Below are 15,105 nucleotides of genomic sequence, written 5' to 3' on the forward strand. Positions count from 1 at the left end.
CACCCTCTGTAGTGCTGCAAAAGTCACTGACATCTGGCAACGAGGTATTGTATAAGACAGTCTTTAGGCCTCAGTTATTTTTTTATTGAAATTGAAAGACTGGGGTACATTTTCAGAGGTATCATCTGTCTTTATGCTTGTATTTTAGTGCCTGTTGCTCAGATGCTGGTGCAATTCAGAAGTACAAATATTCAGATTTCATTGTGAGGGTGCAAATTTTACATCTATCAACACGGAAGCTATACTCCAACTTGCTGAAAATATATCCAGTGCATCTCCTGTGTTCCTTCTATGTGCTTAACTTCATCTGTTTTAAGTACTTATCTGGCTATCATCATCATAGCATCTAAGCGCCTCGCAATCTTTAATTGATTTACCCTCACCACACCCCTGTGAGGTAGGGCAGTGCTAACTCCACTGTACAGCTGGAGAACTGAGGACAGACAGTCACTTAGACCTCAGATCTTGTACAAAGGAAGTCTGCAGCAGAGCAGGGGATTGTACCTAGTTTTCCCAAATCCTTGGATAGCGTCCTGACTCTCTAACTTCATGGGACTTAGTCCCGGGGATGTCACCGGGATTACTCAAATGGGTAAATTGCATGTGCATAAATCACTGCAGGGTTGAACCTAATTTTGCAAATCTCTCACAAAACTATTCTTCAAGGGCAGCTTCAATCAGCTGCTTTAAGAACGGGTCACACATTCTCAAAGGAGTTTCATCTCCTCTTTCTATCAGAGACTTGCCGGGATGCTGTGGAGTTTTGTTAGAACAGAAATTAAGGGTCTGAGCCAAAACCCACTGAATGAACAAGAGGCTTTCCATTGATTTCAATGGGTTTCAATGGTTCTCGGTAAATGAGATCTACCGTCGCTTCTATGGTGTTATCTGCAAAGCAGCCTGCAGAGCCATCCCACACGGCTGCCGCCCAGTCTACATCCCGTCTGAACGAGGAGAGCGCTGCCTTGCTTGAGCAGCAGGAGGCATCTGGTGACCCACACGTCGCTGACCATCTGAGCGAATCATTGGAAGCTGCTCGCCGAGCCAGATGGGAGGAGATGACCGAGAGGCTGAGCTTTACCCACTCCAGCTGCAATTGTTGGAGTCAGCTCTGATGCCTTGGAGGAGCGCAGCAGCCACCTACAATCTGCCGACCCTCAGTGACACCCAACCAGGTAGCCGGACACCAACTTTAAGTGGCCAGAGCACCTTTGGAGAAACAGGTGCGAAGACAAGTGAGGAACGAATGGCGTATGTTTAAACGTGTACACCAGATCAGATGCGGTCCAGAACCATTCACCTTAACAGAGCTGGAACAGACACTGGGTGGCATCAAGAGTGGAACTGCTGCGGGCTATGACAATGTACCTCCAGAATTCCTGAAAAACCTTGGCCCCCGTGCTCAGCTTTGGCCTGTGAAATTCATCACCGGGGTCATCAGTGAAGGGATGCTACCGCAGACATTGCGCACCGCAAAAGTTATTGGCCTCCTAAAGCCTGGAAAGGACCCAAGTCAAGCATCAAGCTATTGTCCCATACCATTAGCGGTGTTCTTCAAGGCACTGGAGCGCTTGGTCCTACAGCACATATTACACGATGCAGAGAGAATTTTGAGCCTTGACCAAGCCAGCTTTCGGCAAGGCCATAGCACACGCGACCAAGTACTTGCACAGACCACATTTGTTGAAAATGGCTTCCAGAGAAAGTTGAAAACAGGCACTGTTTTCATCGACCTAACAGTGGCGTACGATATGATATGGCATGCTGGCCTGCTCGTGAAGGTATCATGGGTCCTGCTACCACAGGTGTTATTGAACTGTTCCTCCGCGCTAGGCAGTTCAGAGTCCATACTGGGGAGAAGACGAGTGCTTGCAGATGACAGAGCAATGGATTTCCCCAGGGCTCTGTGCTGTCTCCAACCCTGTTCAACCTTTACATCAATGACCTGCCAACAACAGAGTCACAAAAGTTCATTTACACAGACAACGACTGTTGCGGTACCCAGACCCAGACATTTCACGAGCCTGATGCTACCTTAAACCGGGACATGACAAAGTTAGCTGACTACTGTAAGACTCAGCGCCTCCAGCCAAGCGTCATAGAAACGGTCTCCAGTTTGTTCCATCTTCATCACGCCAACGCAACCCGAGAACTGAATGTTTATCTGAATGGTCAGAAGGTGAAGTATGAAGTAGTCTACCTAGGTGTGAACTTAGACCGCACACTGAGTTACCATCCCCACCAGAAGAAGACAGCAGCTAAAGTTAAGACGTGCAACAATCTTCTTAGCAAACTGGCAGGTTCGTCATGGGGTGCTCATGCTCCAACTTTGCGCACGTCAGCACTTGCCACCTCATATTCGGTGGCAGAGTACTGCGCACCAGTTTGGAGTCCATCGTCACACACCAAACTGGTGGATATGCAGTTACATGCTGCCATGTGTATCATCTCCGGCACCCTGCGTCCAACTCCACTGCCATGGCTTCCAGTTCCATATCAGATGAGAGGTTGCCACTGGCAAGTTACTGGAGAAAGTACATGCCAGCTCAAGCCCACCACTGCACAATGACCTTTTGAAACCACCAGCTGCACGTTTGCCGACACATTGCCCATTATGGACTCACCCGCCATGCCAGGATGTTAGGGTGGAAACACACTGGTGAGAGGAATGGATATCTGTTATAATCCCAAACCAGTCCCTCGTTGCCGACCCCACAATTTGCCCGCCTGGTTTTGACCCGCCCCATCGCCAATGGTCCCTGTTGAACAGGTACTGGACCAGGTGAGGTCTCTGTGCAGCCAACCAGTATCGCTGGGGCCTTTGTGCAGGTGCAGCATGACAGAGATGATGAGGCACATTGTCGATGAATGCCTGCTGGCTAGGTTCAGCAGGGGCCTAGAAGAACTGCATCACACCACTGCAGATGCAATTGCTTGGCTAGACGACTATGCACATGCTAAATAAAATAAATAAATTGGTTTTGGATTGGGCGCTACAAGAAGAGGTTGAGATACTCTGAGGGTGTACAATGAAAAACATGCAGGGCTCGAGCTGCAGGGCTATTTAATTGCAAAGTAGATGTCCGGGCTTCAGCGGCAGCCTGACTTCTGGGACCCTCCCACTTCACTGGGCCCTAGAGCCCAGGCTCCAGCCCAAGCCCAGACATCTAATCTGCTGTTAAACAGGCCCACAACCCAAGCTCAAGTCAGCTGGCACGAGCCAGCTGTGGGTATCTAGTTGCTGTGTAGACGTACCCTCAGAGGGAACCTCCCCGGACAGGGAGGCACAAGTTCTCCTATTTGTTTTCAATAATCGCGTTTTGCTCCATAAACAGATAATTTAATATCAACCCCCCTGTAAAATTTTCAGAGCAATTATCGTCCTTGTACAGATTATTCTGTAATCCGGCCAATTCTAGAATCATAGAATATTAGGGTTGGAAGAGACCTCAGGAGGTCATCTAGTCCAATCCCCTGCTCAAAGGAGGCCCACCACCAACTAAATCATCCCAGCCAGGGCTTTGTCAAGCCAGGCCTTAAAAACCTCTAAGGATGGAGATTCCACCACCTCCCTAGGTAACCCATTCCAGTGCTTCACCACCCTCCTAGTGAAATAGTGTTTCCTAATATCCAACCTAGACCTCCCGCATTGCTCCTTATTCAGTCATCTGCTACCACTGAGAACAGCCAAGCTCCATCTTCTCTGGAACTCCCCTTCAGGTAGTTGAATGCTGCTATCAAATCCCCCCTCACTCTTCTCTTCTGCAGACTAAATAACCGCAGCTCCCTCAGCCTCTCCTCGTAAGTCACGTGCCCCAGCCCCCTAATAATTTTCGTTGCCCTCAACTATCCACCAACTTTATCCACAAACAAGCAATATTTTCTTTATTCAAAAATAAGAAGGGGGGGGGGGGACATTTTTGACAAGTTTTATTATTTCTAAGTTTTTTCCCCTAAAATTTGGAATTTGGCTGAACAGCTGCTTTTTGATCTAATTAGCGGCCAGGAGCTATGTATATTCTTCTGTCAAGAATAATCTATCTTTTAGCTTAATTTATTCGGCATCTTTTCAGAAGAGCCATGTATTATCCAAAGACATCAAACAATGCAATCTGCACATACATCATTAAACATCTGGGAGTATAATTTGCAAACCAGCCTTTGCAAACAGCAGACACTAGAGACTCCACCAGCCACAGGAATTGGATCGGATCAGTATCAGCAGCACTAAACAGCCACAGATTTGTTTTAAAATTATACAGCTAACTAAAGCATTGTTATATATTGTACAATAAAAATAAGCCAGATCTTCAGCTGATGTAAACTGGCCTCAGTGGACATAAATGCAATGAATTGAGATATGCTAGTTTACAGCAGCTGAGGATTTGATTATTTCAGGCTCAGCTATAACTTAGCCACAAGCCCTGGCAAGTGACAGTGCATAGTTACGCTGAAATAGGAGCAGAGCAGGAACCAGATGACAACTCTGAGGGTACATCTACACTGCAAAACTAGCCCCACAGCGGTGAGTCTGGGTCCGCTGACTCGGGCTTACGCTGTGGGGCTACAAATAGCAGGGTAGGCACTGGGACTTGAGCTCTGAGATCCCACTCCCCTCACCAAGCTGCAGAGCCCCGGCTGCCGCCCAAGCCCAAACATCTGTGCTGCTCTTGTTAGCCCCATAGCACAAGCCCTGAGAGCCCCAGTCAGCTGACCCAGACTCTGAGACTCACTGCCGCAGGTCTTTTTTTGCAGTGCAGATGCACCTCAAAGAGTCACCATCTACTCCTTGCTCGGGGCAGGAGGGGGTGGGTCATCTATGCCAACCCAACCTCTGGTGCCTGTTACTTCCCCTGATGCGTCAGTTCAGTGATGCTGGATGGTGCATTGGAAAGGGCAGATTCAGGGTGCCGCTCACTCCTTCCCATAGGTGCATGAAGGGGTATTTCAGTGCAACGGAGGCTGCTCTTCCCATTGCCAGCAGGGTTACTTGTGGAGTAAGGGAGCTCAAAACTGAGCCGTTACAGCACGCTCGATAGGGCGTATGCCTCAGCATTGGCGTCTCTCAATTACTGACACAATGTTAACCCTATGTGTGGGCACTAGAAATTCTTGGATGGAAGGGGCTATGTAAATGCAGAGTGTAATTATTATTCTAATTCATCACCTATGAGCTGGCTGCTTTAGAAGAACTGTAAAAATAAAAGTAGATTTTCTCCACATCAGGACTAGAAAACAACTGGGGTCCCTGGTTTCTGCCCCTTTGGTGGGTGTGGGGAAGCATACCTCTGCAGATCACTGATGGAGTTGAGGGAAGTGAGGGGGGGATGGGAAAAGTGCCACTTCTGGAACACGCTCCCTTCTCCCCACCCCAGAGGAAGTGTTTCATGGGGGCTCTGTTGAGTTCAGCCCTGGTCTCCGGAAAGGGACAGGAGGTTTGCTGGTTTCTGCAGACCTTCCCCAAGTCATACCTGAAAGTAACCTATGCCGTTTCCCCCTTCTGTGCAGTGCAATGACTTTGAGAGGAGGGATCTGGAGACAGGGACAGGTCTGGGGTTCTGACACACCACAATTCCTACACGACCCTTACTGACCAGGGGCTGCAATTAAAGATGGTGGGGGGGAACCAGGCAGCAGAGCAGAGGCAGGGAGTTGCTGCCCATTAGCTTCAATCTCTCTCTAAAACCCACAGGAGTAAGGGGTAAACTCTTCGCCTCTTCCTCGGGGACAAACCGTTCCCTAGGGCAGGATAGAACAGACTCAGTTAAAAATCAGAGATTTCCCACTCCCCTGTGTGGGTTATTTCACAGGTATGGGACAGTTTATTTATGCATGTTTAAAGATCTACTGTGTCATTTACTAGAGGTTTGGCATGAATGTGCTATCTTTATAGACTACTTGACAATATAGCTAATCCACTTTTACTAACTAAGTGAATACATAGTTTAGTAAAAATACTGTTATTGAAAAGAGACCTTTTTTTAACCAAACAGCTTCACCATTATTGGCCTTCAGATAAACACTGTTGCAGCACTCTTTGAAAAAAAGATTTGCAATCTATTCAGAGCCTTTAGAGACTATCATGTTAATATGGCTGCCACACATTCACCCTCAGGGCTGAATTCAACTAAAAACATATAGACATTCTGCACTGCATAAAGCTGCAGAAGTAGATACCTTTTAGGAATCCCTGGTGGAGAATCAGAATTTTATATTATGGTTTTTTTTGTTACTATAATGGACCTTAAATCAGTGTGCTCACAGATTCTTATAGTGGTTTCAATATACACAGCTAAATGTTAAAGTTCAGTGCGTTTGTCCGAATTCACACATTTGTGTGAGCCTAACACCAGGTTGCTCAGGCCACGTCTACGTGTTGAGTTACTGTGCATCAAGCCAAAGCATGACTCTATAACACACCAGCTTGCTACGGAGTCTCATCCCGTGTGGACGCTGCTACAGCACAGTGAGTCCATCACACTCCGCTGAACTGTAGCAGCATCCACACAGGATGCATCAGTGCAGCAAACTGGTGCACTGTAGATTCACACCCTGCTGCACAGTAACTCACCATGCAGACGAACCCTCGTGTGCATTCGGTATTTGGATGCACAAACAAGGAGAATGTAAGTGTGAGCATTGTGCATATCTATGCATATATCAGAACTCAGGAGTCCCTTTGCTCTCAATCCCATGCTTTATCCACTAGACCATATGCTTTGTACTATACTAATCTTCTGGAGGTCACACCTGGTGCTCAGAAGAGGTCTCAGCTCACCTGCAAGCATCACCACTAACTGGTCCTCCCAAAATCAGGGGACCTGATCCCAAAGGCTCTCCCTGGTAGTGACAGACGGTGGGACTGCTGATCTTCAGTAAAGATCAATGACAAATTCAACCTTCCAGCAGTTGGTTTCTGCAGGTTCACTTTGACATGGCTAGCAGAAACATATTACCATTTTTAAATGAATGTTAGTGTTCCTAGGTTCCCCAAATGGGGGGTCTTGCAGGCATGGACTAGGCAGGTCCTGAAGACTGAAAATCGCTCTCTCAGTCTGTGTATATACAATATTCGCAGACTAACATTTAAACTACCAAGTGAATGCTACAAAAGTTTTACAGTATATTTGTGAGCTATCTTACCGTACCATTCAACTCCATCCCGACAGCAATAACCTTGGACTCTGAAAGGCCTTGAATGCTGTAAAGAATGGCAGGCTGTTTATTCACTACTCTCAGGGATTATTTGTGACCTGGTGTATGTGATCTTTTGTGGAGACTATGGAGTGATTTGCAACTTGCCTGGTCTCCTGGTTAGATGGAGTTCTGTATTCTGGTTTACTGTTGCTCTTCTGCCCAGTGTCCTAGTGAAAATTAATGGATTGCACACATGGGGCAGATGCATTTATAATTCTCTGTCACATTTCCTCAGTAGATTAACCACTAGGGTTATTCCAGTTTGCTGATATACTCTTTAGTCTGATGCAGATTCTAGGGAACTTTGCCTCTGCCTTTTACTCTGCCCACAGCATGCATAAAAATCAATGATTTTTTCAAAAATAAATAAAAACCTGACTTTTTATGTAAAATCAGATTTTTTATTTGGGTTTTTTACAATAAACCTATTTAAAATTAAATTTTAAATTGACAACCTACATTAAAGACTTAAACTTATTATACCCTATTAAAATCATTTAAATTAAAATACAAAAAATAATATTAAGCAGTATATGTTTGTTGCCAAGTTTTAAACAAAGTCAAACCACCAGTAACTGGTGGAAGTCACTGGCATAAGCACCTCGAACCAGAGTTTAATGAAGTGCTAAACCAGCTTTTGACAGCAAGTTGCCTCGTCTGCAGGTATAGAGAGAATATTTTCTTTATTTCAATTTATTCAGCTAGTTCAGTTCAATGACTAGTTCATTCAAAGTTAAGAAAAATGATTAGCAATTGAAAGAATAGGAAAGCTTGTTTTCCTCTTCCAATCGATAAATAAAAACTAGATGTGAGAATATGAGATCGACAAATTCTAAAACTTTGAAGGACATGGTGACCATAAACCATCAGTTCAATTCACTAACTACAGAAAATACTTCCTTGGTTTAATAAAACAGTTAATTTTAAAAGCAAAAGATCTTTTGATGTATTTTTTGATAAACTTTTCTCTCTTCTCTATTGAGCACTTTTAGTTTTATTTAGTAAAAACATGATAAATGCTGGCTTTGTGCTTAATTGAATTTGAATTTCCATCCAAATGGAACTGACTCAAATAACAAGCAAAAAATAATCATTTAGTAAATAAAAATATCCATCATTCATTATTTTCTAGCATAATAAAAAGGTAAAAATTAAGAATCTGAATAAATGTAAGTTAAACTATATAATTGCTTAAACAAATGTGTACACATAGAGTGCATCTTCCTGGTTAGCAAACAGAAGCAACAAATTTATTGTAAAGGTTATATTTAGTTGCAAATCATCATGCTTTAATGGTAACCAACCAATGAGAATCAGCCTCTCTTTAAGAAAATACAAATGCAAAACAAGATTAAATTAAATTATTTAAATCAAAGTTGCCTGCTTGCTGATTTAAATCATGATTAAAATTGGTGATTTAAATTGATTTGATTTAAATCAATCATTCTGTCTGCTCCACTTTTTTCCTTTAGCATCAGTAAGACCAGTCTAAGAGTATATTACTTCTATGGTGCTAATGCTAATTGGTCATTTCTCTCTTTGAATTCTAATTGGTTAAAGAAATGAAAAAAAGGCATGTGAACGAGAATGACAAATTATGAAGTCACAGGTCAAGGGCTGCCTTACAACAGGGTCATGTAAAAGTATATCAGAAAATATTCCCCATGGCTCACTTTGAAAATAAATGCCAAATAGCACAATTCCTGATCATGCCACTATATTGCTACTCTCCAGTGACAAATAAAAATAGCAGCAAGAAGCTGTTTTCTGGTGAAATATTAGAGATATCATATTGTTGGACCTGTTACTTGAGTTGATCCTTTAAAATAAAGTGGGGTTTTTTTTCCATATTGTAATGTGCAAAACAATTGCATGAGTCACAGGCGTAATGAAATTATATGGAAACTCAAGGTCAAATCCTGCCTCGATTCACACCCTGTGCAAACCTAACATCAGATCAGCGAGAAACTGCCAATCTTTCTGTTCAGTTTTGCATTTTTATTTTAGGTTATCTTTCCAAGGAAAGGGCTAGAAACAGATTTTGATTTCAATAAAGGATGTGCTCTGAACTGACAGAGCTAGCTATGTGCCTCAAAGGTCCGTATGTAAGTCAGGGCAGAATTTGGCTCACAGTATTTTGATTCCCCTCTAGTGGCAGTTCTAACGGTAAATTTTTCTTCTCACAGGAAACGTACACTAACCAGAATGCTTAAACGGATGTTGGTGATGCATGTGTGCTTGGTAGAGTGAACTTTTAGACATACTTAATGTATGCACGTACTGCGCAAACCCACCCATTTCATCTCATCTCTGGGATAGAGAGAGATAGTAAGCTAACAGGGCATACATGCTAATCACCACTCTAATCATTTTGCTTGTACATGGTATCCAACTCCCCTTTCCTTCATGCATTTTTATGTTTAGCTTGTAAACCACTCCATGCAAGAGTTGCCTCTTACCATGCATTTTTACAGAGTCTAGTACAAAGAAGCTCCGATCCTGAGTGGGGCTTTTGGGTGTTACTTCAAATAACAAATAGTAATATTAAAGTGAAAAATAAAGCATACTAGACTGAAAAACCTCAAGATCTCCATCAGTCCCCCAAAAATAGATTTACAAACAATATGTCACACAATAGGAATGAAGGATTTGAAGCAAGTTGCCCAAATTTCTTGACGCTTCAATGTACGGGTTTAAACGCACCAGAATGCGCTTCCTGTGTAACCGCGCTGTATGCAAAGTCTAATAGGCATGGGCCAGAGAATGTTATCTGGGTCAGTTGCCAGGCACTATGGAAACAGCGTACGATCAAGAAGTTCCCCAAGTAAGAAAGAAAAAGGTTTGTCAAGTCTGATTAGATACCTTGCTTGGAGTGAAAGCAAATACCAACATTAATGTATTTCTTATGGCAATCTTTAATATTTTCCATGACAAGAACAGTATTTCTAGACTAGAAGCAGAGTTGACCTAATGGACTGTTAAGCTTTTGGATAGTTTATTACACTACTTATCACAATAAACAGAAGAAAGCGACTGAGACATGTCTATGGCATCCGATGAAGTGAGCTGTAGCTCACGAAAGCTTATGCTCAAATAAATTGGTTAGTCTCCAAGGTGCCACAAGTCCTCCTTTTCTTTTTGCGAATACAGACTAACACGGCTGTTACTCTGAAACATGTCTATGACTGTACTCCATACATTTCTTTTCATACTGTGATGTTTTAGTCAATCAATCATTATACATTCAGGATCTTTTTTGTGCCAGTAAGTAGGTCACTGGAAGATTAGTGATGCTAATTTGTCACTGTTCTCATACAATTGTCTCCTTATTAAAAAGTCAGGAACCATGCTGCTATTTCAAAATACATATCACCTGAGGCAACACAAGTGCTGAGGACTTCTAATGACCTTATTGTGTTGAAAGTAAAAAAGTGGCACTCATTTGTATTACAGATGCCAGTGTGTATCCTTTGTTGCATCACATACCAGAGTTATGGCTGCAGAGAATTTTTTTTGGTAATATATAACAGGAAGAAGAGAGGAAACACCACTTTGGAAGGTCTATTTATACCTGATTTCGTTCTGACTTCAGGCAATTAATTCCATAGATTTTAATATGAAAATACTATTCAAATGCTTTTTTAAAAAGAAAATTCTATATTTCACATGGAGAGGGTGGAAATTACAATTCAAAAGGTGTGTCTCAATTTGGAGGGAGAAAAAAACAAAAGAAAGGAGCGTTGTTTGCTTTGAAGAGTCCAGGCCCAAGGAAGCATACAGAAAGTAACTACACAATCGTTCTTTCCAATAGTTTTTTTAAAAAAAGAAAAGTAAAAGAAAATGTGATTGTTGTATATAATTTTATGCATCGTAGTCAAATACCAATTCAATGCTTCACACTCTTTTTCTTGGGATATTTTTTTTCTGGGCTAAAACAAAATGTGTTAAAAAACCAAACCCAGCATACAAGCATCTGAATTAAAGACACTTGGGCCCAATTCAGCCAAGCATTTAAGCACGTGCTTAAGTCCACCTGTTTCACTTAAGCATGTGCTTAAACGGAGATGGATTTCTGCAGGAATTCAAAGAAGAGAGATTGCTGGCTACCCTTAAAAAATTCCACTGCAAAAAGACTAACAGTGCTGAAATACCCTCCCTGCCATTTGTTCTAACATTCCACTTGAAATGAAAAGTTAGCCTAGTCTTCTCTGTGCCCAGATCCTTTAGATGGAAGAGAGATGGGATAAGTTCAGAAGGTGGCATGTGGTAGTGAAGGCAAACCAGTTCTACCACCGAAATTAGTACAGATGAGATCAACATGGGTAGCTGATTCTGCTCTCACTTTTACTTGGGTGAATCCAGAGCAACTCTGCTGAAGTCAATGGAATCACTCTAGTCTATAGCTGAAGTGAGATCAGAATCAGGGTCCAATATTAAATAATAATGAAGAATACCTAGCTAGATTACACAGTTCAGAACCAGCCATTCCATGTGTGCTACATCCTTTAGTTAACCAGTGGGATACAGAGAGTAGGAATATTTGGCCAGCCATTTTAGTTTGGATGAACATTAAACCTTTGTTGTAAGAAATCTAAGCAACTGTTTGAGACAGTTGTAAAAAGGCCTGAAAAGGTAGACTTATTTCTTTCCCACAAGCTGAAACTATTTCAGTTGTAAAATGCTTTAAAAAATAGTAATCATATGTAATGGGAAGCAGTGTAAACTCCCTCTAAACTTCCTGGACAACTGGTGCGAAACATCCGAATGAACTCAGTTTCAACTCCAAACTCTGCTCTCTTTCCCCTTTGGTATACAGTGTAATCTCTGAAATATCACAAAGTCACCTCCTGTTGTCCACAGTGTGTGGTATAACACCTTAGAAATTACATTCTCCTTCAGAAGCCACCTGCTGTTGCTTGTAGTTTACATGCAGTGTGATCGCTAAGACTGAATTAACATCAGCATGATACATCTTGTTCTCTGCTGTATACAGTAAACAGTATAACCCCTGGGATTTAACTGTCAATCAAAGAGAGAGACTTCTTATTCCCCACAGAACATACTGTTTTATGCAGTGCAATTTCCAACCCGGAAACTCTGGTCAACAATACATCATCCAATTCCTCTTCCTGTTCCTTTGTTTCTTTTAAAACAATACAAATCTCTTGAGCTCAGAGCTTGCTTTATCTTTCCCCTAACTGCATCAAAACTCTCTCTCATAGTCAGCTTGTGCTAGAGTGAAGGGCACTAACAATAAAAGTTTTCTCCGCCGATATTAAGTATTTACCCACAGCCTCTCCTGCCTCACCACACCCCTTATCCATTAATCTTCTGCTGTCTTCTTAGAGGGGGTAGGTAGTGAGGAGGAGGCAGCCAGTTCCTTCCAAGCTTTCTTCTGAAGGCAGCAAGATGGCCCCTAATCTACATCCTTCATTTCTGGTGGGATGAGCAGACAAACCCACTCCCCACTAATCCCTGGAATATTGTCAGTCAAATGGACTGCCTAGCCACCCCACATCCATTCAGCAGCAGCAGCTCACTGCTCTGACGATGCCCTGAGGATTGGGTGTGTGCCAGGACTGGAGAGGAGAGTTTAGCTTGTCCATTTCCCCTTGTATAAGAATGGCCATACTGGGTCAGACCAATGGTCCATCTAGCCCAGTATCCTGTCTTCCAAGAGTGGCCAGTGCCAGATGTTTCAGAATAGGGCAATTATCTTGTGATTTGTCCCCTGTCGTCCAGTCCTGGCATTAGAAATTTAGGGACATCCAGAGCATAGGACTGCATCCCTGACCTTCCCGGCTGATAGTCATTGATGGACCTGTCCTCCATGAATTTATCTAATTCTTCTTTGAAACCAGTTATATTTTGGGCCTTCACAATATCCCCTGGCAATGAGTTCCACGGGTTGACTGTGTTTGTGTGAAGAAGTACTTCCTTATCTTTGTTTTAACTTGCTGTTCTATAATATCCCCCTCTTTTCTAAGTTGGACCATCCTCATCTTTTTAATCTCTTCTCAGAGGGAAGCTATTCCATATCCCTAATCAATTTTGTCACCCTCCTCTGTACTTTTTCCAATTCTAATATATCTTTTTTGAGATGGAGCAATCAGAACTGCACGCAGTATTAAAGGTGTGGGCATGCTATGGATTTATATAGTTGCATTATGATATTTTCTGCCTTCTTATCCATCCCTTTTCTGATGGGTCCTAACATTGTCTTTTTTTTTTTTGACTGCCGCAGCACACTGAACAGATATTTTCAGAGAACTATAATGGCTCCAAGATCTCTTTCTTGAGGGGTAACAGCTAATTTAGACCCAAAGACACAGAGGGTAGGTAGGCACTCATCTCCCTTTTGTGCCTTTGAAAATCTTCCCCTAAAGACATTGGAAACACACAGCAAACAGGTTTCAGAGTAGCAGTGTGTTAGTCTGTATCCGCAAAAAGAACAGGAGTACTTGTGGCACCTTAGAGACTAACAAATTTATTAGAGCACAAGTTTTCGTGGGCTATAGCCCACTTCATCGGATGCATAGAATGGAATATATATGTTCCACACAGCAAACAGTCTTCTTGTTTGGATTTCTTTTAAATTTAACCTTAACTCTGAATTTCTTGGGTTTCTAAATATTTGGTTTGGAATAATTCCTGTAATGTTTTTTCACCCTGAAATTATGCACATTCAACATTACATCCAGCTTAACACAGAGTTCTGTCTGGGAATCATAGATAATACACACATCAGATACATAGTCACCAGGGGTGAATGCTTCCCATTTCAGTATAACTATAGAAAATACAGAGAAACAGAGGATCCCAGAGCTGCACTGCCGATGTAGGGCAGCATGATTCAGGACATATGCAGGAGGAGCATATTACATCTCCAATATGCTAGCACTAGCTGGTGCCCACATCATGCAAGCTCTTGACCACCATCCCAAGTCAATGGTGGGATGAATGGGCAATGCAGCAGAGAGATTGTGGAAACACTAATACTCACAGCATCACTTCCAATTTTGCACCCTGAGCAAACTCTGCTCCCTTGTCTATTTCTGTTTGTCCCGTTATTTCCCATTGCTGCAGAGTTCACTGAGTTTTCTCGTCAGCTCAAAACGTTCAGCAGAAGGAGTCAAGTTTATTTTGTTCAATGTGTTTTTCCAAGATAAGCATTTGGGGCCTGTTATTTGTCTTGCAAAAGTCCTGTTTCTTCCTGATACAGGCTGGTAGCAGGAAAGTTGATTTCTGTAGCATTCTACTTAATTGGGAGTCTTGATTCTAGTCAGTCTTCATGATTCTGGTCAAGCACTGTCCAGTCTTGATATGCATGCAAGTACACATTTGTCAAATGTATTTATATTTTAATACTATAGTTCTTTGGTGAGAGCAATTTTACTTTCTTTTTTCTTTTTCTTTTTTTTTCGCACAAGAATTGGAACGTATTACATCGCTGTAAGGTGCATACTAAGTCCCCAGAATGCAAAACCATTGCACTGTCACTTTTTTACGGAGAGAAAGTACAAAATGACCTCTGGATTTGAAATGCACAGTCATGCACTGAGTCTAGGTCCATAGTATTTACGATTCTTATCCAGGTACTAACTGATCAGAGGTAATGATGCAATTGGCATTACTTGCCAAAGGTCACACAGATCAGGCTCCCTTAAGGAAGGAACTTAAGTCTGCCAATGGTGAGGCAAGTTCCAGATGGGCAGCTTATAGCAAAAAAGATACTAGTCTTCTTTCCCTTATTCTGATACCTTCGCCCTACGTCCAAACCAATTACCCACAGGCGCAGCGTGGACCGATTTAAATCACTGATTTAATCATGATGTAAAACAGCAAGCAGGAAACTTTGATTTAAATAATTGAATATTGTTTTGCGTTTGTACTTTTTAGTTATTTTCC

The 15,105-nt window shown here is 42.3% G+C and overlaps 1 protein-coding gene across 5 annotated transcripts in view; it reads right to left on the reverse strand.

The window, feature by feature from the left end:
* SGCD (sarcoglycan delta) overlaps nt 1-15,105 on the reverse strand; it is a 611,494-nt gene that overhangs the window by 356,651 nt on the left and 239,738 nt on the right. Inside the window, exon 1 of one of the 5 annotated variants that reach the window (XM_073355245.1) lies at nt 14,201-14,264. The exons of the other annotated variants lie outside the window; for them this stretch is intronic. The gene's annotated coding sequence lies outside the window, so the exon portion shown is untranslated. Of the gene's footprint in view, nt 1-14,200; nt 14,265-15,105 lie in introns of those variants that run through there. 5 annotated transcript variants of the gene reach the window in all.

Source organism: Lepidochelys kempii, chromosome 8 (assembly GCF_965140265.1).
Source record: "Lepidochelys kempii isolate rLepKem1 chromosome 8, rLepKem1.hap2, whole genome shotgun sequence".
Lineage (NCBI taxonomy): Eukaryota > Metazoa > Chordata > Testudines > Cheloniidae > Lepidochelys > Lepidochelys kempii.